We start from the raw sequence: 21,539 nt of genomic DNA, 5'->3' as shown, positions 1-21,539 counted from the left end.
CTAGTTTGGAAGAAGTACGAGAATCATATATAGGAACGCTTACATTCATGCAGAGAAAGCAACTATGGAGTGATGTTTGTATTCCTACTAAACCATAGTTTGGAGGATGTTCGAGAGTCATATCTGGAAAGCTTACAGTCATTTAGAGAAAGCAACTCTCTGGGGATGGTTCGTAGGCCTGCTAAACTCTATTTTCAATGAAGTGTTAGAATCATATGCAGGAACGCTTACATTCACTCAGAGAAAGCAACGTTGGGGTGGCCGTTTTTGAGCATACTGAACTCTACTTTGGAAGAGGTACGAGAGACATAAATACGAACGCTTACATTAACACAGAGAAAGCAAATACGGGGTGCTGTAGTGCAGGCATGCTAAACTATAGATTGGAAGAAGTTCGAAAGCTGACAGTCACTTAGAGAAAGCAACTCTTGGCGGGTGATTTTTAGGTCTGCTAAATTGTATTTTGAAAGACGTACCAGAGTCATATATACGAACGCTTACATTCATGCAGAGAAAGAAACTATGGGGTGACGTGTTGTTGGCATGCTAAACTGCAGTTTGAAAGGAGTTCCAGAGCGTTATATAGGATAGCTTACAGTCACCTAGAGAAAACAACACTCGGGACAGCTTTGCAAGCCTCTAAACACTAATTAGCAGCAATTGTGAGAGTCAAATATGGGAACGCTTACATTCACGGAGAGAACACAACGTTTGGGTGGTGGTTTGTAGGCATAATAACTGTAGGTCGGAAGAAGTAGGAGAGTCATATATATGAACAGTTACATTCACGCAGAGAAAGAAAGTGTTGGGTGGTGTATGTACGCATGTTAATCTATACTTTGGAGGAAGTTTGAGAGTCATATCTGGGGAAAATTACAGTCACATAGCTAAATCAACCATCGGGGACTGGTTTGTAGGTCTGCTAAATTCTATTTTGGAAAAAGTGATTCATATAAGGGAATTCTCATGTTCACTCAGAGAAAGCAACGATGCGGTGGTGTATTGTTGGCATGCTAAACTTTAGTTTGGAAGAAGTTCGAGAGTTTTACATAGGAAAGCTTACATTCACCTAGAGAAAGCAACTCTCAGGATGTGGTTTATAGGCCTGGTGAACTCTAATTTGGATCAAGTGTGAGAGTCATACATACGAGTTCCAAAATACAGTTTAGTATGCCTACAAACCACCAGCCTAACATTGCTTTCTCTGAGTGGATATAGGCCTTCCCTTATATGAATCTCGGACTGCTTTCAAAATGCAATTTGCCTGACCTACAAAACACCGCCCGAGAGTTGCTTTCTCTCACTATAAGCTTTCCTATATATGACTTTGGAACATAATTTAGCATGCCAACAAAAGGCCACCCCATAGTTTGCGTGAATGTAAGCGTTCCTATGCATCATGCTCGTACTTCTTCCAAAGTATAGTACACCTACCAACCACCTCCCCAACGTTGCTTTTTCTGAGTGAATGTAAGCATTCTTTTATTCTCGTACTTCCTCCAAACTCCAGTTTAGTGTGACTAAAAATCACCACCACAACCCTGCTTTCTCTGAGTGAATGTTAGCGTTCCCGTTTATGATTCACACTTCATCCAAAATAGAATTTAGCAGAACTACAAACCGGCCCCCAAGGGTTGCTTTCTCTGTGAGACTGTAAGCTTTCCTATTACTCTTAACTTCTTCGCAACTAGAGATTTGCATGCCTACAAAACACCACCCCATAGTTGCCCTCTCTGCGTGAATGTAAGCACTCACATATATGACTCTGCTACTTCTTCCAAAATACAGTTTAGTATGCTTACAAACAACCACCCAAAAGTTAAGTTCTCTGAGAGAATGTTAGCGTTCCCATGTATGACAGTCACAAATGGTGCAAGGTAGAGTTTAGCAGGCTTACAAACAATCTCTCGAAAGTTGCTTCCTCTAGCGGACAGTAAGCTTTCCTATAAAAGACTGTCGAACTTTTTCGAAACTACATTTCAGCACGCCAACAAAACATCACCACATAGTTTTTCTCAGCATAAATGTAACAGATTTTATATATGACTCTGGTACTTCTTTCAAAATACAATTTAGCATACCTCAAAATCAACCTCCGAGAGTTGCATTCTCTGTCACTGTCAGCTTTCGAACTTCTTCCAAATTATATTTTATCATGCCTACAAAACACCACCCCATAGTTGCTTTCTCTGCGTCCATATAAGCGTTCATATATATGACTCTCGTACTTCTTCCAAACTGGAGTTAGTATACCTACAAACCGGCACCCCAATTTACCTTTCTCTGAGTGAATGAAGCGTATCCATGTATGCCTCTTTCACTTCATCCAAATTAGAGTTTAGCGGCCCACAAACCACCTCCTGTGAGTTGCTTTCTCTAGGTGACTATAAACTTTCCTATATAAGACTCTCGAACTTCTTCCAAACTACAGTTTAGCATGCCAACAATACAGCGCACCATCGTTGATTTCTCTGAGTGAACATAAGCGTTCCCATATATGACTCTCACTCTTCTTCCAAAATAGAATTTAGCAGACCTACACAACACCCGATGGTTCCAATTCTCTAGGTGACTCTAATTTTTCCCACATATGACTCTCGAGCTTCCTCCAAACTAGATTATGATGATTACATAGGCCACCCCACAGTTGCTTTCTCTTCGTGAATGTAACCGTTCATATATGACTCTCCTACTTCTTTTGAACTACAGCATTTATTCCTACAAACCATCATGACAACGTTCTTTCTCTGAGTGAATGCAAGCGTTCCTGCATATGATTCTAACACTTCATTGAAAATAGAGTTTAGCAGGCCTACGAACCACCCCCAGAGAGTTGCTTTCTCTAAATGACTGTAAGCTTTCCAGATATGACTCTCCAGCATCCTCCAAACTATCGTTTAGTAGGCATACAAACATCACTCCATAGTTGCTTTCTCTGCATGAATGTAAGCGTTCCTATATATGATTCTCGTCCTTCTTCCAAACTAGAGTTTAGTATGCCTACAAACCACAACCCCATCGTTGATTTCTCCGAGTGAATGTACCCAGTCCCCCATATGATTCTCCCCCTTCTTCCAAAGTAGAGTTTTGCAGGCCTACAAACCATCCCCCAAAAGTTGGTTTCTATAAATGACGGTACGCTTTCCTATATATTTCTCTTTAACTTCTTGCAAAATAGAGATTTGCATGGCTACAAAAAAGCCACCCCATAATTGCTTTCTCTGCATGAATGTAAGCGTTCCCATATATCATTCTCCTACTTCTTCCAAACTAGAGTTCAGTATGCCTGCAAACCACCACACCATCGTTGCTTTCTCTGAGTGAATGTAAGCCTTCCCATATATGACTCTCACTCCGAAACCAAAATAGAGTTTAGCACGCCTACATTCCACACCCAGAGATTTGCTTTAAGCGACTCTAAGCTTTCTTATATGTGATTCTCAAACTTCGTCCAAACTAGAGTTTAGCACGCCTAGAAAACACCACCCCACAGTTCCTTTCTCTGCATGAATGTAAGCGTTTGAATATATGACACTGGTACTTCTTTCAAAATACAATTTAGCAGACCTAAAAATCCACCGCCAAGAGTTGCTTTCTCTAAATGACTGTCTGCTTTCGAACTTCTTCCAAACTATATTTTAGCAGGCCTACAAAACACCACCCCATAGTTGCTTTCTCTGCGTCCATATAAGCGTTCATATATATCACTCTAGTACTTCTTCCAAACTGGAGTTAGTATACCTACAAACCGGCACCCCAATTTACCTTTCTCTGAGTGAATGAAGCGTATCCATGTATGCCTGTTTCACTTCATCCAAATTAGAGTTTAGCGGCCTACAAACCACCTCCTGTGAGTTGCTTTCTCTAGGTGACTGTAAACTTTCCTATATAAGACTCTCGAACTTCTTCCAAACTACAGTTTAGCATGCCAACAATACAGCGCCCCATCGTTGATTTCTGTGAGTCAACATAAGCGTTCCCATCTATGACTCTCACTCTTTTTCCAAAATAGAATTTAGCAGACCTACACACCAGCCCCCGATGGTTCCTTTCTCTAAATGACTCTAATTTTCCCCAGATATGACTCTCGAACTTCCTCCAAACTACAGATTATGATGATTACATACGCCACCCCACAGTTGCTTTCTCTGCGTGAATGTAACCGTTCATATATGACTCTCCTACTTCTTCGAACTACAGTTGTTATTCCTACAAACCACCACGACAAAGTTCTTTCTCTGAGTGAATGCAAGCGTTCTCACACTTCATCCAAATTACAGTTTAGCAGACCTACCAACAAACTACAGAGAGTTGTTTTCTCTGTGTCACTGTAATCTTTCCTATATAAGGCTCTCGAACTTCTTCCAAACCACAGTTTAGCATGCCAACAAAATACGATCACAGAGTTGCTTTCTCTGCGTGAATGTAAGCATTCGTATATATGACTCTCCTACTTCCTCCAAAATACAGTTTAGAATGCTTACAAACCACCACCCAAACGTTGCGTTCTCTGAGTGAATGTAAGCGTTCCCATGTTTGACTCTCACAATTGCTGCTAATTAGTGTTTAGAGGCTTGTAAACCTGTCCCGAGTGTTGCTTTCTCTAGGTGACTGTAAGCTATCCTATATAACACTCTCGAACACCTTCCAAACTGCAATTTAGCATCCCCACAACACATCACCCCATAGTTTCTTTCTCTGCATGAATGTAAGCATTTGTATATGACTCTGGTACGTCTTTCAAAATACAATTTAGCCGACCTAAAAATCACCCGCCAAGAGTTGCTTTCTCTAAGTGACTGTCAGCTTTTGAACTTCTTCCAATCTATAGTTTAGCATGCCTGCACTACAGCACCCCGTATTTGCTTTCTCTGTGTTAATGTAAGCGTTCGTATTTATGTCTCTCGTACCTCTTCCAAAGTAGAGTTTAGTATGCTCAAAAACGGCCACCCCAACGTTGCTTTCTCTGAGTGAATGTAAGCGTTCCTGTATATGATTCTAACACTTCATTGAAAATAGAGTTTAGCAGACCTACGAACATCCCCAGAGAGTTGCTTTTTCTAAATGACTGTAAGCTTTCCAGATATGAGTCTCGAACATCCTCCAAACTATCGTTTAGTACGCATACAAACATCACTCCATAGTTGCTTTCTCTGCATGAATGTAAGCGTTCCTATATATGATTCTCGTACTTCTTCCAAACTAGAGTTTAGTATGCCTACAAACCACAACCCCATCGTTGATTTCTCCGAGTGAATGTACCCAGTCCCCCATATGACTCTCCCCCTTCCTCCAAAGTAGAGTTTTGCAGGCCTACAAACCATCCTCCGAAAGTTGGTTTCTATAAATGACGGTATGCTTACCTATATATTACTCTTAACTTCTTGCAAAATAGAGATTTGCATGGCTACAAAAAAGCCACCCCATAATTGCTTTCTCTGCATGAATGTAAGCGTTCCCATATATCATTCTCCTACTTCTTCCAAACTAGAGTTCAGTATGCCTACAAACCACCACACCATCGTTGCTTTCTCTGAGTGAATGTAAGCCTTCCCATATATGACTCTCACTCTGAAACCAAAATAGAGTTTGGCACGCCTACATTTCACACCCAGAGATTTGCTTTAGCGACTCTAAGCTTTCTTATATGTGATTCTCAAACTTCGTCCAAACTAGAGTTTAGCATGCCTAGAAAACACCACCCCACAGTTGCTTTCTCTGCATGAATGTAAGCGTTTGTATATATGACTCTGGTACTTCTTTCAAAATGCAATTTAGCACACCGAAAAATCAACCGCCGAGAGTTGCTTTCTCTAAGTGACTGTTTTCTAACTTCTTCCAAATTATATTTTAGCATGCCTACAAAACACCACCCCATAGTTGCTTTCTCTGCATCAATATAAGCGTTCATATATATGCCTCTCTCACTTCATCTAAATTAGAGTTTAGCAGGCCTACAAACAACACCCCGTGAGTTGCTTTCTCTAGGTGACTGTAAACTTTCCTATATAAGAATCTCCAACTTCTTTCAAACTACACCATGCCAACAAAACACCACACCGTGGTTGCTTTCTCTGAGTGAACATAAGCGTTCCCATATATGACTCACACTCTGTTTCCCAAATAGAATTTAGCAGATCTACAAACCACCCCAAGATGGTTCCTTTCTCTAAGTGACTGTAATTTTCCCCAGATATGACTCTCGCACTTCCTCCAAACTACAGATTAACATGCATACATCGCCACCCCACAGTTGCGTTCTCTGCGTGAATGTAACGGTTCATATATATGACTCTCCTACTTCTTCCCAACTACAGTTATTATGCCTTCAAACCATCACGATGTTTCTTTCTCTGAGTGAATGAATGCAAGCGTTCTCACATTTCATCCAAGTTAGAGTTTAGCAGGCCTACCAATAAACTTCCGAGAGTTGTTTTCTCTGTGTCACTGTAATCTTTCCTATATAAGACTCTCGAACTTCTTCCAAACCACAGTTTAGCATGCCAACAAAATACGACCCCAGAGTTGCTTTCTCTGCCTGAATGTAAGCGTTCATATACATGACTCTCGTACTTCCTCCAAAATACAGTTTAGAATGCCTACAAACCACCACCCAAACGTTGCGTTCTCTGAATGAATGAAAGCATTCCCATGTTTGACTCTCACAATTGATGCAAAGTAGAGTTTAGCAGGCCAAGAAAGGCTCTCCCGAGAGTTGCTTTCTCTAGGTGACTGTAAGCTTTCCTAAATAAGACTCTCCAACTTCTTCCAAACTACAGGTTAACATGCCCACAAAACATCACCCCATGGTTTTTTCTTTGCATGAATGTAAGCATTAGTATATATGACTCTGGTACTTCTTTCAAAATACAATTTAGCAGACCTAAAAATCACCCACCAAGAGTTGCTTTCTCTAAGTGACTGTTCAGGTTTAGAACTTCTTCCAAACTATAGCATGCTTACAAAACACCACCCCGTAGTTGCTTTCTCTGTGTGAATGTAAGCGTTCCCAAATATCATTCTCGTACTTCTTCCAAACTATTTAGTATGCCTACAAAAACCACCCCAGTGTTGTTTCTCTGAGGGAATGTAAGCGGTCCCATGTTTGACTCTCACACTTCATCCAAATTAGAGTTTAGCATGTGTACAAAAAAATCTCCCGAGAGTTGCTTTCCCTAGGTGACGGTAATCTTTCCTGTATAAGGTTCTCCAACTTCTTCCAAACTGCAGTTTAGCATGCCTACAAAACCTGACGCCATAAGTGCTCTCTCTGCGTGAATGTAAGTGTTCCTATATAGGACTCTCGTACTTCTTCCAAACTACAGTTTAGTATGCCCTACAAACCACCACCCAAACGTTGTTTTCTCTGAGTGAATGTAAGCGTTCCCATATATGACTCTCACACTTCAACCAAAATAACTCTATTTCAACCAAAATAACTCTACATTCCACACCCAGAGAGTTGCTTTCTCTACGTGACTGTAAACTTTCCTATATATGACTCTCAAACTTCGTCCAAACTAGAGTTTTGCAAGCCTACAAAACACCACCCCATAGTTGCATTCGGTGCCGGAATGTAAGCGGTTCTACATGTGATTCTCTTGCTTCTTCCAAATTACAGGTTAGTATGCCTAGGAACCACAACCACAACGTTGCTTTCACTGAGTTCCCATATATTATTCTAACACTTCATTGAAAATAGAGTTTAGCAGGCCTACGAAACACCCCCGAGAGTTGCTTTCTCTAAGTGACTGTAAGCTTCCCAGATATGGCTCTCGAACTTCCTCCAAACTATATTTTAGTAGGCATACAAACATCACTCCATAGTTGCTTTCTCTGCGTGAAGGTAAGCGTTCCTATATACGATTCTCGTACTTCTTCCAAACTAGAGTTGACTATGCCTACAAATCACAATCCCATCGTTGATTTCTCTGAGTGAATGCACGCGGTCCCCAATATGACTCTCCCCCACTTCCAAACTGGAGTTTTGCAGGTGTACAAAACATCCCCCGAGAGTTGGTTTCTATGACTATACCCTTTCCTATATATTACTCCTTAACTTCTTCCAAACTAGAGATTAGCATGGCTACAAAAACGCCACCCCATAATTGCTTTCTCTACGTGAATGTAAGCGTTCCCATATATCATTCTCCTACTTCTTCCAAACTAGAGTTTAGTATGCCTACAAACCACCACGCCATCGTTGCTTTCTCTGAGTGAATGTAAGCCTTCCCATATATGACTCTCACTCTTAAACCAAAATAGAGTTTAGCAGGCCTACATTCCACACCCAGAGATTTGCTTTCTCTAAGTGACTCTAAGCTTTCTTATATGTGATTCTCAAACTTCGTCCAAACTAGAGTTTAGCATGCCTATAAAACACCACCCCATAGTTACTTTCAGTGCGTCAAAATGTATGTGCTCCTATATGTGATTCTCGTGCTTCTTCCAAACTGCAGTTTAGTAAGCCTACAAACAACCCCATCGTTGCTTTCTCTGAGTGAATGTAAGCGTTCTCATATATGATTCTCACACTTCAACCAAAACAGGGTTTTGCAGGCCTACAAACCACCCGCCAAGACTTGCTTTTTCAAAGTGGCTCTTACCTTTCCTATATAGGACTCTGGAACTTCTCCCAAGCTAGACTTTAACATGTCTACCTGACACTACTCCGTAGTTGCTCTCGCTGTGTGAATGTAAGCGTTCCTATATATGAGTCTTGTACCTCTTCTTAACTAGCATCTGGCATGCCAAAATAACACTCCTCCATAGTTGCTTTCTTTGAGTCAATGTAAACATTCCTATATATGTCTCTCGCACTTCTTCCAAACTAGAGTTAAGTCTACAAACCAATCCCCGACAGCTGTTTTCTCTGAATGAATTTAAGCGTTCCTATATATGACTATGGCACTTCCTCCAAACTAGAGTTTAGCAAGCCTACACTCCACCCCTGTTCGTTGCTTTCTCTAAGTTACTGTAAGCTTTCCTATACATGGCTCTCGAAATTTTCCAAACTAGAGTTAGCATGCCTACTATACACCTACACATAATTGCTTTGTCTGAGTGAATATAAGCCTTCCTATATATGACTGTCGCATTTTTTCCAAATTAGAGTGTAGCCAGCCTGGAAAGCACCCCTTATAGTTGCTTTCATTGAGTGAATGTTAACATTCCTATGTAAGACTCTCGCAACTTTTCCAATCTAAGATTTTAGCAATGCTACAAATCCCCCGCCGAGAGTTCCTATACATAACTGTCCTCTTTTTCCAAGCTAGAGTTTAGGAAGCCTAGAATCCGTCCCCCCGTAGACGCTTTATGTGAACGTAAACGTTCCTATATATGACTCTCGCCTTCCTCCAAACTAGAGCTTAGCAAGCCTACAAAACAACTCCCTATAATTGCTTTCTCTGAATGAATGATATCGTTCCTATATAAGACTCTCAAACTTCTTCCAAACCAGAGTTTAACAAGCCAAAAAAGCACCCCCCATAGATGCTTCCTCTAACTCAAAGCTAATATTCCTACATATGATTCAGCTTCTTCATCCAAACTAGAGTAAGGCAAGCCTACAAATCACACACCAATAGTTGCTTTCTATAAGTAAATGTAAGCGTCCTTATATATGACTATAGCAATTCTTCCAAACTGGAGTTTAGCAAGCCTACAGACCGCAGGACTCCACTCCATAGTACCCTGGGCATTGGCGCCTGCCTGTCATGCAGGACATAGGGGCGAACCCTCATCTCAGACACGGCATTGGTGGATTGTAGGCTTTTTTTTAAGTTTTTGAATTGAAGAACTCTGAGAATTGGAATTCGGTTTAGGTTAAGGTTAGGTGTTAGGGACTAGGATTAGGTTTAGGGGTTAGGGTTTTAGGTTAGAATTAAGATTAGGATTACTGTTAGGGTTAGAGAATAGGATTATGTTTAGTGGTTGGGTTTAGGTTTACGGTGAGAGGCAAGAGGAAGGGTCAGGGATTAGGGTTACTGTTAGGAGTTAGATTCAGGGCTTACTAAGGGTTTGGTTTAGTGATACGGTTAGGGCTTACGTTTAACGGTGTGTGTTAGGGCACGGGCCCCGTCTAATGTACGGGGCACTGTGGGTGTGGAGCAAGGCTGCGACCCCACTTCATCGTACCCTGGGTGTTGGGCATCACTGTCACGCAGGACAAAGGCAGAGGCTCATCAAACGCATGGTTAGGATTAAGGTTTAAGGTTAGGGTCAGGGTTGAGGGTTAGGGTGAGGGTTAACAGTTAGAGTTAGTGTAAGGGGGTTAGGGATAGCGTTAGGGTTAAGGGTCAGGTGTATAGTTCAGGTTTAAGGTTAGCATTAGAGGGTAGGGTTAGTGTAACTGTAGGTCAGTGTTGGGGTTAGATCTCTAGGCATTAGGGTAAAGGTTAGGGTTAAGGTTAAGAGTTAGGGTTAAGTTTAATGGTTAAGGATTGGGATTAGGGTTGAGGGTTAGGGTTAAGGTTATGGGTAATGACTAAGGATCAAAGGTTAGGGTTATTTTTAGGCGTAGGGTTAGGGTAAGGGGTTAGGGTTAGTGTTAGTGTTGTTGGTAGGGTTAAGGTTAGGGTTGGCGTTTCAGAATTAGGGATTAGGTGTTATGGTTATAGCTAGGAGTTAGGGTTAGAATTACACTATAGGGCTTGTTCTCAGGGTGTGATGCATTAACGTTAGGATAAGGGGTTAAAGTTAAGGTTACGGTCAGGTTTACGTTTTAAGGTGAGCGGTAGGATCAGGGTTAGGTGTTATGTTCTGGGTTAGGGTTATGGGTGAGGGGTAGGGTTTATCCTTAGGGCACGGGCCCTGTATGCACTAGGAGGTGAAGTTAGGGGTCTGTGATGGTCGATGGGAACCCACTCTATCGTACGCAGTGTATGGGCCTCTGGGTTTCATGCAGGACACTGTGGCAGAGCCGGCTTTCATGCATGGCTTAGTAGGATTGTAGGCTTTCAAAACTCTGAGAAAGCAAGAAGTCTGAGAATTAGATTTCGAGTTAGGATTACGGCACGGTTTAGGGATGAAGATTAGTGGTTAGGGTGAGGGCTTAGGGTTAGGGGTTAGGGTTAGGTTTAGGGTTGCTGGTAGGGTGAAGGTTAGGGTTGACGTTTTAGAATTAGGGATGAGGTGTTACGGTTATGACTATGGTTTAGGATTAGAATTACGGGATAGGGCTTCTTCTCAAGGTTTTATGCATTCACATTAAGTTAAGGGGCTAAGTTAGGGTTACGGGGAGGTTTATGTTTTAAGGTGATTAATAGGGTCAGGGTTAGGTGTTATGTTCAGGGTGAGAGTTATCTGTTAGGGGTAGTGTTTATACTTAGCGTACAGGCCCTGTCTGCACTGGGCGGGGGGCGGGGGTTAGGGGGATGGGATTGTCCCCGGGAACCCACTCTATCGTACGCTGGGTATGGGCTCCTGGGTTTCATGCAGGACACAGTGGCAGAGCCCCCTTTTACTCATGGCATGGGAGGATTGTAGGCTTTCTAAACTCTGAGAAAGCAAGAACTCTGAGAATTAGATTTAGGGGTAGGATTCTGGTAATGTTTAGGGATGAAGATTAGTGTCAGGGTGGGGTCTTGGGTTAGGGGTTGGGGTTAAAGGTTAGTGTTAGGTTTAACAGTTACAGTTAGGTTTACGGTTAAGTCTCAGGGATAGGGTTAAGGTTTGGGTTTAGCGTTTGGCACAGGGGTAGGCTTCAGTGTTAGCTTCATGGTTAAAGATTAGGAGTAGGGTTAGTGTGAGGGTTAAGGGTAAGGGTCAAGATTAAGGGTTCAGGTTGGGGTTAGGCTTAGGTTTCGGGTTAGGGGTTAGGGTTAGGCTTAGGGTCAAGGGTTAGGATTAGGGTTAAGTGTTGGGCTTAGGGTTGGGGTTTAGTGTTAAGTTTATCGTTAAGGATTAGGGTTAGGGTCAGGGTTAAATGTTTGGGTGCGGGTAATGGTTAGGGTCAGATTTAAGGTTTATGGATAGGGTTAGTGTTAAGGGTTTACGGGTAGGTTTAGGGTTCAGGGTTAGGGTTAGCATTAGGGCTTAAGGTTAGGATTAGGTGGTAGGTTAGATTTAGGGTTAGATCTAGGCGTTAGAGTAAGGGTTAAGAGATAGGGTTAGGTTTAATGCTTAGGATTAGGGTTAGAGTTTGGGGTTAAAGCAAGTGTTAGGGGTTAGGTTTAAGGATCAAAGGTTAGTGTTATTTTTAGCTGTAGTGTTAGGGTTAGGGATAAGGGATAAGGTTGGCGTGAAGGTTTTCCTTACTGTTAGGGTTAAGGGTCATGCTTAGATTAAAGGTTAAGGTTAGGGTCAGTGTTAAGGGTTAGGGTGAGGGTTAACGGTTACGGTAAAGGTTAAGCGTTAGTGTTAGGGATTAGCGATTAAGGTTTTTGGTAAGTGTTAGGGTTAGGAGTTAGTGTTTTATGAAGGGGTATGGTTAGAATTAGGATTGGGGTTAGTGTTAGGGTTAGGTTTCGGGGTTAGGTTTAGGGTAAAAGGATAGGATTAGGGTTAAGGGTTGGGCTCAGGTTTAGGGTTAAAGTTTAGTGTTAGGGTTAATGTTTAGTGTTATGGTCCAGTTTAAGTGTTAGGGTGAGGGTTAACGGTTAGGATTAGGCTTACAGGTTGGGGATATAGTGAGGGTTCAGTGTTAGGGTTAGGTTTAGGGTTCAGGGTTAGGGTTAGCTGTAGGGGTTATGGTTAGGGTTAGGTGTTAGGTTAGTGTCAGGGTTAGGTCTAGTCGTGAGGGTAAGGTTTAGGGTTAGCTTTAAGAGCTAGGGTTAGGTTGAATGGATAGGATTAGGATTAGGGTTAAGGGTTAGGGTAAGGCTTAGGGGTTAGGGTGAAGGGTGAAGGGTTTTTGTTAGGCATAGCGTTGGGGTTAGAAGTAACTGTTACTGTCAGTGTTAGGGTTGTAGGCAGGGTTACGGTTAGAGTTAATGGTTGAGAATTAGGGTTAGGGATTAGGTGTTACAGTGATGACTAGGAGACAGGGTTAGAATTATGGGATAGGGGTTGTTCTCAGGGAATGGGTTATGCACTAACGTTAGGATAAGAGGTTAAAGTTAGGCTCACGGTGAGGTTTCCGTGTTAAGGGGAGAAATAGGAACAGGGTTAGGTGTTATGTTCAGGGTGAGGGATATCTGTTACAGGTATTGTTTATGCTTAGCGCACGGGCCCTGTCTGCCTTAGGCGGGGGTGGGGGGAGGTTAGGGGACTGGGATTGTCACCAGGATCCCACTGTATCGGACTCTGGGTATGGGCCCGTGGATTTCATGCAGGACACAGTTGTAGAGCCTCCTTTCACGCATGGCATGGGAGGATTGCAGGCTTTCTAAACTCTAAGAAAGCAAGAAGTCTGAGAATTATATTTAGGGTTAGGATTCTGGTTAGGGTTATGGATGAAGTTTAGTGTTAGGGTGAGGGCTTAGGGTTAGGGATTAGGGTTAGCGTTAAAGGTTACTCTTAGGTTTAACGGTTACAGTTCGGTTTAGGGTTGAGGTTTACGGTTAGGGTTAAGATGAGGGGTTAGGGTTTGGTATAGGGTTAGGGTTAGGTACAGGGTTAGGGTTAAGTGTTAGGTTTCGGGTTGAAGATTAGGATTAGGGTTAGGATTAAAGGTTAGCGTGAGAGTTAACGGTTAGGGTTAAGGTTAAGAGTTAGGGTTAGGGTTTAGGTTTAGGGTTAAGGGTTAGGGTTAGTTTTAGGGTTCGAGTTATGTGTTAGGGTTTGTGTTAGAGGTTAGGGTTAGGTTTACTGTCCACGGTTAGGGTTACGTTTAGGGGTTAGCATTAGGGTTAAGGATTAGGTTTAGGGTAAGGGTGTAGAGTTAGTGTTGGGCTTTAGGCTCGGGGCTTAGGTTCAGGGTCAGGGGTTAGGGTTGGTGGTAGGGCTTAGATTTATCGGTCAGTTTAAGGGCACAGGACCTGGTTAATCTACGGTGAGAGGGGTGCGGTCGGAGTCATCACGAAAGCACAACATCATTCCCTGGGCCCTGGGACAAGACCTACATGCAGGACTCAGGCGGAGCCTCATCTCACACATGGCATGGCTGTATTGTAGGCTTGCTTCACTCGGGAATGGAAGTAGTGTGAGAATTAGGGTTAGGGTTGGGGTTAGGGGTTTCGAGTTAGGGGTTAGGTTTGGAGTCAGGGTTAGGTGCTAGGGATTAGTGGTTAGGGTTAGAGTTAGTGTTACGGGTTAGGTGTTAAGTCTGGTTTAGGGGGCCAGGGTAAGGTTTAGGTTTGGAGTTAGCGTTAGGGTTAGGCGTTAGGGTTAAGGGATAGGGTTAGGGTTAAGGGTTAGGCTTAGGGTTAGGGTTCAGGTTTAGGGTTACGGTCAGGGTTAAGGGTTAGGGTGAGGGTTAACAGTTAGGGTTAGGGTTAGGGGGTTAGGGATAGGATTAGGGTTAAGGGTTAGGTTTATGGTTCAGGTTTAAGGTTAACATTGGGGGGTTAGGTTTAGTGTTAACTGTAAGTCAGTGTTAGGGTTAGATCTCTAGGCATTAAGGTAAAGGTTAGGTTTAGGGTTAAGTGTTAGGGTTATGTTTAATGGTTAGGCTTGGGATTAGGGTTAAGGGTTAGGGTTAAGGTTAGGGGTTATGACTAAGGATCAACGGTTAGGGTTATTTTTATGCGTAGGTTTAGGGTAAGGGCTTAGGGTTAGTGTTAGTGTTGTTGGTAGGGTTAAGGTTAGGGTTGGCGTTTCAGAATTAGGGATCAGGTGTTATGGTTATGGCTAGGTGTTAGCGTTAGAATTACAGTATAGTGCTTGTTCTCAGGGTGTCATGCATTAACGTTAATATAAGGTGTTAAAGTTAGGGTTATGGTGAGCTTTACCTCTTAAGGTGAGCAGTATGATCAGGGTTAGGTGTTATGTTCTGGGTTAGGCTTATGGGTGAGGGGTAGGGTTTATGCTTAGGGCACGGGCCCTGTATGCACTAGGAGGCAAAGATAGGGGCCTGTGATGGTCGCTGGTAACCTACTCTATCGTATGCAGTGTATGGGCCTCTGGTTTCCTGCAGGACACTGTGGCAGAGCGGGCTTTCATGCATGGCTTAGTAGGATTGTAGGCTTTCAAAACTCTGAGAAAGCAAGAAGTCTGAGAATTAGATTTAGGGTTAGGATTACGGCACGGTTTAGGGATGAAGATTAGTGTTAGGGTGAGGGCTTAGGGTTAGGGGTTAGGGTTAGGGTTAGGGTTGATGGTAGGTTGAAGTTTAGGGTTGGCACTTTAGAATATGGATGAGGTGTTATGGTTATGGCTAGGGGTTAGGTTTAGAATTATGGGATAGGGCTTCTTCTTTGGGTGCTATGCATTAACGTTAAGATAAGGGGATAAATTAGGGTTATGGTTAGGTTTATGTTTTAAGGTGAGTAACAGGATCAGGGTTAGGTTTTATGTTTGGAATTAGGGTTATCTGTTAGGGATAGTTTTTTTGCTTAGCGCACGGGCCCTGTCTTCACCAGGAGGGGGGGGTTAGGGACTAGGATTGCCACTGGGAACCCGCTCTATCATGCAGTAGTTATGGGCCCCCGGGTTTCTTGCAGGACACAGTGGCAGAGCCTCCTTTTACTCATGACATGGGAGAATTGTAGGCTTTCTAAACTCTGAGAAAGCAAGAAGTCTGAGAATTAGATTTAGGGGTAGGTTTATGGTAATGTTTAGGGATGAAGGTTAGTGTTAGGGTGCGTTCTTAAGGTCAGTGGTTAGGGTTAAAGGTTAGTGTTAGGTTTAACAGTTACAGTCAGGTTTATGGTTATGTTTTAGGGTTAGGGTTAAGGTTAAGGTTTAGCATTTGGTACTGTGTTAGGCTTAAGTTTTAGCTTTAGGGTTAAAGATTAGGATTAGGGTTAGGGTTAAGGGCTAGTGTGAGGGTTAATGGTAAGGATCAAGACTAAGGGCTAGGGTTTTTGTTAGTGTTAGGAATAAGTCTTCGTGTAGGCTTTAGGGTTAGCGTTAAGTGTTATGGTTAGGGTTAGGTTTAGGGTTCATGGTTAGTGTTATGTTTAGGGGTTAATGTTAGGGTTAGGGCTTAGGTTTAGGGTAAGGTTTTAGAGTTCGTGTTCAGCGTTACGGTCGGAGCTTATGTTTACGGTTAGGGGTTAGTGTTAGTGTTAGGGCTGAGATTTAGCTGTTAGTTTAAGGGCACAGGACCTGTTTTATCTACGGTGAGAAGGGTGCTGTCGGAGTCTCCACGAAAGCACAAAATCGTTCCCTGATCCTTGGGAAAGGACCTACATGCAGGACTCAGGTGGAGCCTCATCTCACGCATAGTATAGCTGTATTGTAGGCTTGCTTCACTCTGAGAATGGAAGTAGTGTGAGAATCAGGGTTAGGGTTTGGCTTAGGGGTTTGGAGTTTGGGATTATGGTTCGAGTCAGGGTTAGGTCCTAGGGATTAGGAGTTAGGGTTAGTGTTAGGGATAGGGGTTAGTTGTTGGGTTTGGGTTAGGGTGCTAGGGTTAGGTTTAGGGTTGGGGTTAATATTAGGGTTAGCGTTTAGGGTTAAAGGATAGGATTATGGTTAAGGGTTTGGCTTAGGGTTAGGGTTAAGGGTTAGTGTTAAGGTTTAGGGTTAAGGTCAGGGTTACGTGTTAGGGTGAGGGTTAACAGTTAGGGTTATGGTTAGGGTCTTAGGGGTAGGGTTAGGGTTAGAGTTAGGGGTTAGGATTAAGGGTGAAGTGTTAGGGTTATTTTTAGGCATAGTTTTAAAGTTAGGGGCTAGGGTAATGTTTGGTTTGATGGTAGGTTTAAGGTTAGGGTTAGCGGTTTAGAATTCGCATTAGGGATTAGGTGTTATGGTTATGGCTTGGAGTTAGGGTTAGAATTCAGAGATAGGAGTTGTTCTCAGGGTAAGTGTTATGCATTAACGTTATGATAAGGGGTTAAATTTAGGGTTATGGTGAGATTTACATTTTAAGGTGAGCAATGGGATCAGGGTCAGGTGTTATGTTCAGGGTTATGGTTAGGGGTGAGGGGTAGGGTTTATGCTTACGACTCGGGCCCTGTCTGCACTAGGCAGGGGGGGAGGGTTTTGGGGTTGCGATTGTCATCGGGAACCCACTCTAGTGTATGCTGAGTATGGGCACTGGGGTTTCCGGCAGGACACAGTGGTAGAGCCTCCTTTTATTCATGGCATGGGAGGATTGTAGGCTTTCTAACGCTGAGAAAGCAAGAAGTCTGATAATTAGATTTAGGGTTAGGATTATAGTTAGGGTTAGGAATGAGGTTAGTGCTAGGGTGAGGGATTAGGGCTACGGATTATGGGTAGAGTAAAGGTTAAATGTTAGAGTTAGGTTTAACGGTTACAGTTAGGTTTAGGGTTACGTTTTAGGGTGAGGGTTATGGTTAGGGGTTAGGGTTTGGTACAGGGTTAGGGTTAAGTGTTAGGTTTAGGGTTAAAGATTAGAATTCGGATTAGGGTTGACGGTTAGTGTGAGTGTTAACGGTTAGGTTTGTGTTTAAGGGTTAGGGTTAGGGTTTAGGGCTAGTGTTAAGCGTTCGTGTTAGATTTAGGGTTAGAGTAAAGTGTTATGGTTAGGGTTATGGGTTAGCATTAGGGTTAAAGGTTAAGGGTTAGGTTTATTTTCAGGCACAGGGTTAGGATTAGGTGTTAGGGTTAGTGTTACCGTTAAGGTTTTTTGTAGGCTTAAGGTTAGGTTTAGCAGTTTAGAATTAGGGTTAGGGATTAGGTGTAATGGTTATGGTAAGGAGTTAGGGTTAGAATTATGGCATAGGGGTTGGTCTCAGGGTCAGTTTTATGCTTAAAGTTAGGGTAAGCGGTTAAAGTTAGTGTTACGGTGAGCTTTACATGTTAAGGTGAGCAATAGGATCAGGGTTAGGTTTTATGTTCAGGGTTATGGTTATGGGTTAGGGGCAGTGTTTATGCTTAGGGCACAGGCCCTGTCTTCACTAGGTGGGGGGGGGGGTTCGGAGGCTGGGATTGTCACCAGGAACCCACTCTATCGTATGCTGGGTATGGGCCTCTGGGTTTCATGCAGGGCACAGTGGCAGAGCCTCCTTTCATGCATGGCATGGGAGGATTGTAGGCTTTCTAAACTCTGAGAAAGCAAGAAGTCTGAGAATTAGATTTAGGGTTAGGATTACGGTTAGGGTTAGGGATGAAGTTTAGTGTTAGGGAGAGGGCTTAGTGTTAGGGATTAGGGTTTGGTACAGGGTGAGGGTTAAGTGTTCGGTTTAGGGGTAAAGATTAGGATTAGTGTTAGGTTTAAGGGTTAGCTGAGGGTTAACGGTTAGGGTTAAGGTGAAGGGTTAGGGTTAGGGTTTAGGGTTAGGATTAGGGGTTCGTGTTAGGTTTAGGGTTACACTTAAGTGTTAGGGTTTAGGTTCAGGTTTAGGGTTCATGGTTAGGGTTATGTTTAGGGGTTAGGTTTAGGGGTTAGGTTTGGTGTAAGGGTATAGTGTTAGTGAAGGGAGTTTGGGTCAGGGTTTCTGTTTAGGGTAGGGATTAGTGTTAGTGTTAGGACTTAGATTTAGCGATTAGTTTAAGGTCAGAGGACCTGTTTAATCTATGGTGAGAAGGGTGTGGAATGGGTCGCTGAGACACCACAGCATTGTACCCTGGGCCTTGGGCTCAGACCTACATGCAGGAATCAGGGGGAGCCTGTTCTCATGCATGGCATGGTTGTATTATAGGCTTGGTTAACTCTTAGAATGGAAGTGTGAGAATTAGGGTTATGGTTAGGGTTAGGGATTTGGGTTTAGGAGAGAGTGTTCAAATGAGGGTTAGGGGTTAGGCATTAGGGGTTAGGGTTAGTGTTAGGGTTAGGGGTTGGGGTGAGGGTTGGGTTAGGGGCTAGGGTTAGGTTTAGGGTTGGGGTTAGTGTTAGCATTCGAGTTAGGGATTAGAGTTAGGGTTAAGGGATAGGATTAGGGTTAAGAGTTTGGCTTAGGGTTCAGGTTAAGGGTTAGGGTTATGGTTAAAGATTAGTGTTAGTTTAAACAGTTACAGTTAGGTTTAGGGTTAAATTTTAGGGTGAGGGCTTTTTAAACTCTGAGAGAGGAAGACGTCTGAGATTAAGATTTAGGGTTAGGATTATGGTCAGGATTAGGGATGATGATTAGTGTTAGGGTGAGGGCTTAGGGTTAAGGGTTAGGGTTAGAGTTAGGGTTAAGGTTAGTGTTAGTTTTAACGGTTAAAGTTAGGTTTAGGGTTAAGGTTTATTGTCAGGGTTAAGGTCAGGGGTTAGGGTTTCGTACAGGGTAAGAGTTAAGTGTTAGGTTTAGGGTTAAAGATTAGCATTATGGTTAGTGTTAAAGGTTAGTGTGAGGGTAAAAGTTTAGGGTTAAGTTTAAGGGCTAGGGTTAGGGGTTAGTGTTAGGGTTAAGGGGTCTTGTTAGGTTTAGGGTTACAGTTAAGTGTTATGGTTAGTGTTAGGGGTTACGGTTAGGCTTAGGGTTCATGGTTAGTGTAACATTTAGGGGTTAGGGCTAGGGTTAAATGATAGTGTTAGAGTTAAGGCTTAGGCTTTGGGTAAAGGTTTAGGGATAGGTTTACAGGTTAGGGTTAGTGTCAGGGTTAAATGTTAGGGTGAGAGTTAACAGTTATGGTTAGGGTTATTGGTTATGGGTTGTGTTTATGCTTAGGGCACGTGCCTTGTCTGCACTAGGCGGAGAGGTTAGGGGGCTAGCATATTCGCCGGGAAATCACTCTATCGTATGCTGGGTATTGGCCCCTGGGTTTCATGCTGGACACAGTGGCAGGGCCTCCTTTCACACATGGCATGGGAGGATTATAGGCTTTCTAAACTCTGAGAAAGAAAAAGTCTGAGAATTAGATTTAGGGTTAGGATTATGGTTAGAATTAGGGATGAAGTTTAGTGTTAAGGTGATGCCTTAGGGTTAGGGGTTAGGTTTAGGGTCAGAGTTAAAGGTTAGTGTTAGGTTTAACAGTTACAGTTAGGTTTAGCGTTAAGGTTTAGTGTTAGGGTTCAGTTTAGGGGATAGGTTTTGGTACAGGTTAAGGTTTAAGTGTTAAGTTTAGAGTTAAAGATTACAATTAGGGTTAGGTTTAAAGGTAAGTGTGAGGATTAACGGTTAGGGTTAAGCATGAGGGTTAGGGATTAGGTTTAGTGTTAAGGGTTTATGTTAGTTTAGGATTAGAGTTAAGTGTTATGGTTAGGGTTAGGGGTTAGGGTTAGATATAGGGTGCATGGTTAGGGTTACGTTTAGGGGTTAGGGTTACGGGTTAGGTTTAGGGTGAGTGTTTGGTGTTAGTGTTGGGCATTAGGATAAGGGCTTAGGTTTAGGGTTAGCATTTAGGTTTAGTGTTAGGGCTTAGATTTAGTGGTTAGTTTAAGGGCACAGGACCTGTTTAATCTATGGTGAGAAGGGTGCAGAATTGGTCCCCTTGACACCACACCATCGTACCTGGGCCTTGGGCCCAGACCTACATGGAGGACTCAGGCGGAGCCTCTTCTCACTCATGGCATGGCTCTATTGTAGGCTTGGTGAACTCTGAAAATGGAGGAAATGTGAGAATTAGGGTTATGGTTATGGTTAACTGTTTGGGGTTAGGGGTTAGGGTTCGAGTGTGGTTCAGGGGTTAGAAATTAGGAGTTAGTGTTAGTGTTAGGGTTAGGGGTTAGGGGTTAGTGTTGGTTTAGGGGCTAGGGTTAGATTCAGAGTTAGGGTTAGTGTTAGGGTTAGGGTTAGGGATTATGGTTAGGGTTAGGAATTAGGGTTAGGGTTAGGCTTAAGGGATAGGATTAGGGTAAAGGGTTAAGGCTTAGGGTTAGCATTAGGGATTAGGGTTAGGGTTAAGTGTTAGGGTTTTGGTCTGATTTAAGGGTTAGGGTGAGCGTTAACAGTTAGGGTTAAGGTTAATTGTTAGGATTGGGGGTTAGGCTTAAGGATTCGTATTAGGGTTAGGGTATAAGGGTGAGACTTAAGTCTTATGGTTAGGGACAGGGCTTTTGGTTAGGGATAAGGGTTAGGAGTTAGGGTTACTTTTAGGCATAGGGTAGGATTAGGGGTGAGGGTTAGGCTTAGGGTTAGTGTTAGGGTTGTTGGTAGTGTTAAGGTTAGGGTTAGCAGTTTAGAATTAGGGTTAGGGATTAGGTTGTATGGTTATGGCTAAGATTTAGGGTTAGAATTATGGGATAGGCGTTGTTCTCAGTGTAAGTGTTATGCATTAACTTTAGGAGATGCGGTTAAAGTTAGGGTTACAGTGTGGTCTACATGATAAGGTGAGCAGTAGGATCAGGGTTAGGTGTTACGTTCAAGGTTAGGGTTATATGTTAGGCGTACTTTTTATGCTTAGGGCACGGGCCCTGTCTGCACTAGGCGGGAGGATTAGGGGTCTAGGATTGTGGCCGAGAACTTTCTCTATCGTACACTGGGTATGGGTCCCTGGGTTTCATGCAGGACACAGTGGCAGAGCCTCTTTTCACGCATGGCATGGGAGGATTGTAGGCTTTCTAAACTCTGAGAAAGCAAGAAGTCTGAGAATTAGATTTAGGGATAGGATTATGGTTAGTGTTAAGGATAAAGTTTAGCATTAGGGTGAGGGCTTAGGGTTAGGGG

The sequence above is a fragment of the Eulemur rufifrons genome, unplaced genomic scaffold, assembly GCF_041146395.1.
Source record: "Eulemur rufifrons isolate Redbay unplaced genomic scaffold, OSU_ERuf_1 scaffold_34, whole genome shotgun sequence".
NCBI classification, from domain to species: Eukaryota; Metazoa; Chordata; class Mammalia; order Primates; family Lemuridae; genus Eulemur; species Eulemur rufifrons.
This window is presented reverse-complemented; position numbering follows the sequence as displayed.